Below are 9462 nucleotides of genomic sequence, written 5' to 3' on the forward strand. Positions count from 1 at the left end.
CTCAAACCCTGGAAAGATTATGGAAATCTTTTAATAATAAAGTACAATATGCAGTCCTTCTAAAATTTTTTGTTCACTTATCTTCATAATCATAAATTATTTCATACCTAATTACAAATAGGCAGGCTGAATAATTGTCTTCATTGAGGGATGTTTGACACTGTGAAAATATGGCCTGGTTTCATAAACTTTTTAATGCTCAGACTATAAATATGTCACAGCTAAGGAGTACTGCATCTTTAAGTGTATTAAAGTCACTCTTGTGTAACCAAACATAATGGGATTTTTAAATGAATTATAACTAAAGTAGTTAATAAACAACTTTTTAAACTTTCAACATGTGTAAAGCTATTTGAAACCGTTTGTTTCATATCAAATGCCCCCCAAATATATTTCGTCTCGGCCATTTGGCAAAAAGGTTATATAGGTGGGAGCTCTTTTGAGATATACACTGAAGAGAAGGAAAACAGTTTGATAGGAAATTTAATACTTGTTCTCCCTTCATGTGTGCAAGGAGTCACATCCGTGAGGTCTTAGGGCATTCTTTACCTTGGAAGAGCTTTGGAGTGAGCGCAGTGCACGTGCATTTAATTTAGGAAAAGGATTCCTCACCTGTATTCTGGGGCCTGGGAATGAAGTACTGAACTCGTGGGAACATGAACTCTTCTGCGTGAGATCTCACCTCATTCCCTGAACTGGCTGGCCCACTCCTGGAAGCAAAACTGCGTCTTCAGTCAGTCCTTCACCCCTGTGTATCTTATTCTGTAAATGGATGTGAGAGTTTGACTATAAAGAAAGCTGAGCACTGAGGAATTGATGCTTTTGAATTGTGGTGTTGGAGAAGACTCTTGAGAGTCCCTTGGACTGCAAGGAGATCAAACCAGTCCATCCTAAAGGAGATCAGTCCTGGGTGTTCATTGGAAGGACTGATGCTAAAGCTGAAACTCCAATACTTTGGCCACCTGATGGGAAGAACTGACTCATTTGAAAAGACCCTGATGCTGGGGAAGAATGAAGGTGGGAGGAGAAGGGGACGACAGAGGATGAGATGGCTGGATGGCATCACCGACTCAATGGACATGGGTTTGGGTGGACTCTGGGAATTGGTAATGGACAGGGAGGCCTGGCATGCTGTGGTTCATGGTGTCATGAAGGGTTGGACATGACTGAGCGACCGAACTGAACTGAACTGAATTCTTGTGACAGACTGCAAAGGCTGGTTTATGTACCATTTAAATGGATACTGAGTTTGGCTCCTAAATTCCAGCAGAGGAAAATTTTTTACCTATTTTGATCACCATTGTTTCCTAGGAAATAATAGGAGTTTAAAGAGTGTTGATTGAAGGAAGGAAACAGCAAGCATTTATTGAAGTCTTGCTTACTAGAGTTTGGAAATACAAGGACAAGCCAAGAGTACCTGCTTTCAAGGAACCTACTATCTTTAGAAGTACTTTCCTGGTGGCTCAAACAATAAAGAAACTGTCTGCGATGTGGGAGACCTGAGTTCGATTCCTGGGTTGGGAAGATCCTCTGGAAGAGGGAGTGGCAACCCCGTCCACTATTGTTGCCTGTGAATTCCTTGGACAGAGGAGCCTGACGAGCTACAGTGCATGGGGTCACAAAGAGTCGGACACGAATGAGAGACCAATAGACACACTGTCTTTGGAAGACAGGATCAGTCACTTCAGTTCAGTCGCTCAGTCGTGTCCGACTCTTTGCGACCCCATGGACTGCAGCACGCCAGGCCTCCCTGTCCATCACCAACTTCCGGAGCTCACTCAAACTCATGTCCGTTGAGTCAGTGATGCCCTCCAACCATCTTTTCCTCTGTTATCCCCTTCTCCTCCCAGCTTCAATCTTCCCCAGCATCAGGGTCTTTTCTAGTGAGTCAGTTCTTCGCATCAGGTGGCCAGAGTATTGGAGTTTCAGCTTCAGCATCAGTCCTTCCAATGAACATTCAGGACTGATTTCGTTTAGGTTGGACAGGTTGGATCTCCTTGGAGTCCAAGAGACTCTCAAGAGTCTTCTCCAACAAGAAGACAGGACGGTTTCCATCAATTTGTAAATCTTGAAAGAAAAAGGCTGATAATTCAGTCACTATTTTCTGTTTTGGTGCTTGACAGGTAGTGATATGATTTAGTTTAAGACCTATCAGAGAGTCCGGGGACAGCATTCTTGACCTAATTTTCCCAGGCTGTATTGAACAGTCTTAGGGTCTGATTCAAACATATCAGGCAGAATGACTCTATCATCCCAAATTTATGGGAAACCACTACACTGTAAAGTTCTGTGGATAGTGGAGAGAATTAGCTGCCTCTGTCTCTAGACAGACAGACAGAGAGATGTGTTAGCAATCTCCATCAAAGCTTAGCAAGTGGAGTGAGGGATAGTACAAATGACCCTGCTAGGGAATCTCTGCGCAGTACCTGAGCCCTGGTCTCAGAATTGAAAGATTTCTATCAAATTCATTGCAAAGCCGGTAACTGAGGTCCCTGGTGTGTGTCCATCTAGTTAACATAGAGTTGACCTTTGAAAATTGCAGGGGTTAGGAGTGCCAACTCTCTGCACAGTGGAAAATCAACATGTAATTTCCCAGTTGGCCTTTTTGCTACCTGATTCTTCCATATTCGTGTTTCCACGTTCATAGATCCAACCAACTGCAGGTGTGTAGTACTGTAGTATTCACTATTAAAAACACAATCCGTGTATAAGTGGACACTCGCACTTCAAACCAGTGTTGTTCGAGGGTCAGCTGTATTCCACACCCAGACCAGGGCCTTGGTGATAATCTGTGTGGACTCTGGGCCAGGTGAGAAGAAGCTGTTGAGTGTGGGGAGTCCACAGGTCTCAGCTGTGACTCCGGCAAGCTAACAAAACTCCATCCTAAAATGAATGAGAAAATCCCATGTCCTCAAGCACCATTCTACTCCAACAATGAGAAATGCATGACCACAGGAAGCAAAACCTTCTCTATCACCAGGAACTTATCACAGCAATCTGAAAAGAAAAAAAAAATTCTTTTCCTGTACCTTCTTTGATGCTGTATTCTACTTTCAGAGAGTGTACATGGTATACATGGGTGGCCGGTAAATAATTCTGCAAGGTAGTTGACAGCTAAAAACTCAGTGAATAAAGGAAATTCTAACTGAGGCAATGGCTACCCATTCCAACATTCTTGCCTGGAAAATCTCACAGTCCATGGGGTCGCAAAAAGTCAGACATGACTGAGCAGGTACACACACACACACACACACACACACACACACAGACACCCCAGCAAAGCAAAAGAGAGAGATATATGTTACTTTTCTCACTTCCACTGCCTCTTGTAGTTATATAAAAACCAGATTTGTCTTATTGGCCAATGATATTTTATTCTCATCATCAGCATCAGGAAATGTAAAACAGTGGTGGACTGGGTCTCAGGGTCCCACGCTTTTTACTTTGTCTGTCTGATATCACTCCTGGGAGTGTGTTTATGCTGAGAATAAAATTCATCTTTTGGCCCAGATGGTGGTGGGAGAGAGCGCTTCACTCAATTATTTGAGATCCTAGGTTGCTATTATGGATTAAAGAAATATTGCAAAACAGAGCAGAACTAAACAAGCAGGGAAGGTGGTACCGGACAGGATGGTTTTTTCTGCTGGTTTATTTCAGTGAAGGGCGCCATGGGGATCTTTCTTTATACAGGAGAATTTTGCTTAAAAATATATGCTTTCCTTTTCCCTCCCGTTGACTTTGCCCCGTTATCTCATCTACTCATTTCCAATACGGTTGATTGCCTGCTGCTCTGTGCTCCAGGAAAAGCTGGAGACCTCCGTAGACTTCTCCTTCTGCCTATTTATGATCGCAGGAGCCTAGACAGAAAGAGGCTGTCAGATTTATCAGGAAGAAGTCGAGAAGAGTTTATTTTAAGACAGAAAGAATGCAAAAGTCTTTTTTTTTTTTAAATTTAAGAACCAAGTATTTTCTTATTTTAAAACTCAGTGGGTAAGAAGTGATGTGAATGGAATTCAGTAGGTCAGCAGAAGTGAGCACAGCTGAAGAAGACCTCGTGCTAGCTATTATCACTCTGATACGTGTTTGCACACATCCATGCTCAGGAAGTGATGTGTGTACGTCATGACAGCAGGCACTTCTGGAATAACTCTGAACCCTTGGTTAAGTCACAGGAAGCTCCTCTGGGTTGAATATTTGACTTAAAGTTGATCGTCCATATTTTTCATAATTCACCATGTATATATACACATCTTATGCAAGAAGAAATTCTGGCAGAGGCCGGAATGATTCTGGGCAATTGGTTTCCATAGGAGGCCTCCATTCCTCTAGGAGAATCCCTGGACAAAAGGTCTTGCATGTTTATTTTCCACGAGCATGGTGTGGAGGGCAAGCTACTTCACGCTCGTCCGCCAGGCCCTAATCCCTGTGAGATGAGAGTCTCCTCCTTGCTGCCTCTAGGGCAGAGTGGTGCCCACTGAGTCAGTCAAACAAGCTGCCTTCACCCCAAGTACAGTGTCGGGGTTAAGAGGATGAAGTCTACACCCAGAGTTCCTGCAAACCCCCAGCTTCACCCCTTCTTTGCAGCCAGCCAGGAGCACCTGTACGATAAGAGCTGATAATAGGTGTACCTGGAACACAGCAAACACTCCACGGCTGATGTGAGATTACCATTAGGCGTCCATTCATCCATTTCTAAAATCAATACACAGGCAGAGCCAGCTGTGTTCCAGGTCCTATGGCAGGACCTAGGTCCAACAGAGACTTTGCTTTGGTGTGAGGAGACGGTGTAAAAAATGGAAATGTTTTAAAGACAATTTCAGATCATTATAAGTGCCAGGGATGTCACAGGTATGATGCGAAGCCGGTAAAACGGTAGTTACAGAGAGTAAGTAGTGAGGACTCCTCTGGATCAAGGTGCTCCGTGGGTCCCTTCCAAGGCCTCAGACTTGCTTCAAGGTGAGGTTGCATGCTCTTCTTTTTGAGGGGTCTCCCCAGAAGGTGTGTCTGCTTTACAGACTCTGGACAGGAGATACATGAGGAACCACTTTATTGTAGTAAGAAGCGGTCAGCCACGTAGACTCAGGGGAAGTGCCATCCAAGCACAGAGGGCCAACTGTGAAACAGGCAGAAAGAGGTCAACAGACTCAAGGGGTGTAAAGGAGGTCCGTGGGGCTGGGATCTACTGAGGTGGACAGTGGTGAGGCCCTGTAGGGACTTGTCACCAAGTAAGGCCCTTGAGTTCACTCTAGGTGGGGTTATGGGCTGGACTGGGCCACCTCAGTGCCCCAAAGACATGTTGAAATCCTCATCCCTGGTACCTAAGAATGTGCCCTCATTTGGACGTGGAGTCTTTACAGAGATGATAGAGTTAAAACGAGAATATCGGGTAGACTGGAAACCACAATGACTTGTGTCCTTACGAAAGGGGAAAACGGGACACAGGGACAAGAACACATAGATGGAAGATGAGCCAAGACACGGCGGAGCACCACGCAGGGCTGGGGGGGCTGGATGGTGCCTCTGTGAACCACAGGACAGCAGAAACTGCTGGCGAACCCACAGAAGCTGGAAGAGGCAAGGAAGGGATTCATTGCAGCTTTTAGGGGAATATGCGTGGCCCTGCTAACACCTTGATTTCAGACTTCTAGCCCCCAGAACTGTGAGACAATACATTTCTGCCATCTTATGCCACCAAGTTTGTGATGTTTCATTTCAGTTCAGCCGCTCAGTCATGTCCAACTCTTTGTGACCCCATGGATTCCAACATACCAGGCCTCCCTGTCCATCACCAACTCCTGGAATTTACCCAAACTCATGTCCATTGAGTCGGTGATGCCATCCAGCCATCTCATCCTCTGTTGTCCCCTTCTCCTCCCGCCTTCAATCTTTCCCAGCATCAGGGTCTTTTCAAATGAGTCAGCTCTTCCCATCTGCTGGACAAAGTATTGGAGTTTCAGTTTCAGCATCAGTCCTTCCAATGAACACTCAGGACTGATCTCCTTTAGGATGGACTGATTTGATCTCCTTGCAGTCCAAGGGACTCTCAAGAGTCTTCTCCAACACCTCAATTCAAAAGCATCAATTCTTCGGTGCTCAGCCAATAGCAAGCCACTCCAGTACTCTTGCCTGGAAAATCGCATGGACAGATGAGCCTGGTTGGCTGCAGTCCATGGGGTCGCTACTAGTCAGACACAACTGAGCGACTTCATTTTCACTTTTCACTTTCACACATTGGAGAAGGAAATGGCAACCCACTCCAGTGTTCTTGCCTGGAGAATCCCAGGGACAGTGGAGCCTGGTCGGCTGCCAATCTATGGGGTCGCACAGAATCAGACACGACTGAAGCGACTTAGCAGCAGCAGCAGCAGCCTTCTTTATAGTCCAACTCACATTCATACATGACTAAAAACAAAGCTAGTAGATAGGAAGGCAGTGGAAGGTTTTAAGCCATTGATAAGATCAACATTTTTATTCGGTGACTTTTGCTTTGTAAGGGCTTCCCTGGGGGATCAGACAGTTAAGAATCTGCCTGCAATGCTGGAGACCTGGGTTCAGTCCCTGGGTCAGGAAGATCTCCTGGAGAAGGGCATGGCAACCTGCTCTAGTCTTCTCACCTAGAGAATCTCATAGAGAGAGGAGCTCAGCTGGGAATAGTCTGTGGACTCACAGAGTCGGACATGACTGAGCGACTAACACTTTCACTTTATGTAAAGAGTACATGGAAAGGGGGCAGGAAGAAGAAGCCTAGAAATCAAGACTAGGAGGGATCTGGCTCTTCAGCGATGTTGGCAAGGACTGTGGTCATGGCTGGGGGGATGAACAGGACAGACAGATCCTGCAAGAAACTTGCCAGCTGACCCACTGGCATTTGCTGGTGGACTGGGCAGGCAGGGTACAGAAAGAGAAGGTCCGAGGATGACTCGGCTCTGGCGAGTGTCTCTCCCTCTTAGCTGTCACGTGGTCTGTCTCCTAGCTGAGAAATACTCACGGTGCCTCTGAGTCCTTGCTCAACAGTTTCATAGCACCATTTCCCTTAACAGTCTCTTGTTTATTCACCTTTATAGCGTTGTAGCATTTAGTTGCCATGCTCTGAGGGAAGCTATTATGGCAGATGGTTCCACAAATAATTACCTTCATACTTACTTGCGTGCTCTATTTATTTTTGCCGATTACTGGTGCATTATTATTATTTTTTGAACCCATTAAAACCCTAAAGCTCTGCCAGTAGGCACCTAAATAAAGCTCTATCATCTTGAAGAAGAAGAATTTAGCATGTGGTTGTTGAGCTACTAAACTCTCCCCAGCTACACTACTGTTTCAGTCACTGAGAGTTTAATGGAGGAGAAAATCAGAATGTATTGATTTCCTCTTACATCCCTTGGAAGAGGCATTCCACGTTGTTTTTATGATGTTTTGAAGCACACATGATGGTGCCTTTTAAAGTGTTCGAGGAAATGCAAATCTGCTGGATGAGCATTTAGCCAGCTTGCCGTTGAGGTCTGGCTCTGTGTTAATGTCAAGCTGTGGGTTAGGATCTGGAGGCAGAAGGAGATGAGACAGCCTTTCCCTTCTGGGAAGCATGTGTATATGATCACAAGTCAGATTCAAGTACTGAGTTTTCCACGCTGACTAAAGGACTGTACCCAAGCTCTGTGAAGACCTATGCACATAGGCAACAGTTTTGCACATGAAAAGTTCACCAGAAACAGTCTTTCCTCTTCTCTCCTTTTCCTTTCCTCTTTTCTTCTCCTCTCTTCCAATTAGCTGAGAGCAAGGGGCTTCCCTGGTGGCTCAGATGGTAAAGAATCTGCCTGCAATGCAGGAGACCCAGGTTCGATCCCTGGGTCGGGAAGATCCCTTGGAGAAGGGAATGGCAATCCACTCCAGTGTTCTTCCCTGAAGAATCCCATGGGTGGAGGAGCCTGGCAGGCTACAGTCCATGGGGTCACAAGAGTCAGACATGACTGAGCGACTAACATTTTCACTTTTCAGGGGGTTATACGTTGTGGGTGTCACAGGTATTAAAAATCACAGAACTTTATCCAAGCAATAACGTTCTAATGATGAGCATGAATCAAGTGGCCGTGAGACACATTGCTGGAATGACACCAAAACTCTTCTTTTGCTATTTATCTGGGTCACATTTTTTCATTCATCTCAATCTTCAGTGCTTGGAGGTTGTACACTGTGCTAGGCACTGGGACTTTCCCAAAATGTAACGAAATGCACTCTCTGTAGTCGACATCATTTGCATGCACGCAATTTCTGGTGAAGTCCTGGATTGGAAGGAGAGTAAGGATCTCCAGTAGGATGGAGACATATTAAGTCTAAAGATTATAAGGAATTAGGCAGACTCTCTTGGTGATCTTCTCAGTTTCTTATTTCACATTCTTTCCTATTAAAGATCTTGATTTTATTCAGAGAGTAATGTGCCCAGACTCAGATGGTGGAACACGACTGACCTTTTATGAAATCCTGTGGTTTCCTTTTTTGTCCCTCTGGTAGTTAGGAGTATCCATGTGACTTAGATTGGCCAGATGGTTCCTAGAGAAATTTCTTCTTTCTTGAACCAAAGGACAAATAGAGCTGGCACCTCTTCTTCCCCTTATCCCTTCCAGATGATAAATGTGAGAGCTGGAGCTACAACAGCCATCTTGCTATCACAAAAGTAAGTTCCCGAGAATAGCAGAAGGGTTGGTCTTAATGTTGTTGAACCAATGCCATCAATGCTCCAAAATTCTTATGTGAGAAAGCAAACTACTATTTATTCAAAAGGAATTGTCTATCAGTTGCAGCTGAGTGGATTCCTAACTAATATGGGAATGCATTACAAATATCTGTATACACACTTGAATATGACTTAAAAATAACAACTGCACCACACATTTAAACCCAACTTTACTTAAGCAATCCCCCAAAGAACTCTGGCAAGCTTTTGGAGAATGATAATGTAAAGCCTAAGTTTGAAGAATGTCTCTGATAGGATGTTGGGAAACAGAAAAGCACTGTCTAGAGACCTAGGTCTGGTGCTAGGGAAAATGCTGGTTCCATGCACAGAAGCTCGTGGTGGAACCAGGCTGTGGGCAGGGACACAGAGGGGCCATCCACTGTGGCTGGACTTGGCACGATTGCCAAATAGCTTCCATTTTCCTTATTACAGGTAAGGTTGACAGAATTGAAACAGAAAAATATATGATGGTCACTACATTTAAATGTCAGATGTACAATGAATGATTTTTGAGTACAAGTTATGTCCCGAAAATTACATAGGATATACTCCTGGAGAAATTTATTCATCATTTATCTGGCATTCAAATGTAACTGGGCATCCTGTTAACATAGCATCATTATGTATATGCCTCGATCTCCCTCTAGTTCAGATGGTTAACTAATTATTCTCTTCTTCAAGTTCTCGTCTCACAAAAAATTCTCTTCCACCTTGTGCCCTGGACTGGAGGAGCT

Source organism: Moschus berezovskii, chromosome 9 (assembly GCF_049115385.1).
Source record: "Moschus berezovskii isolate FMDL1 chromosome 9, NW_MosBer_1.0, whole genome shotgun sequence".
Taxonomy (NCBI): domain Eukaryota; kingdom Metazoa; phylum Chordata; class Mammalia; order Artiodactyla; family Moschidae; genus Moschus; species Moschus berezovskii.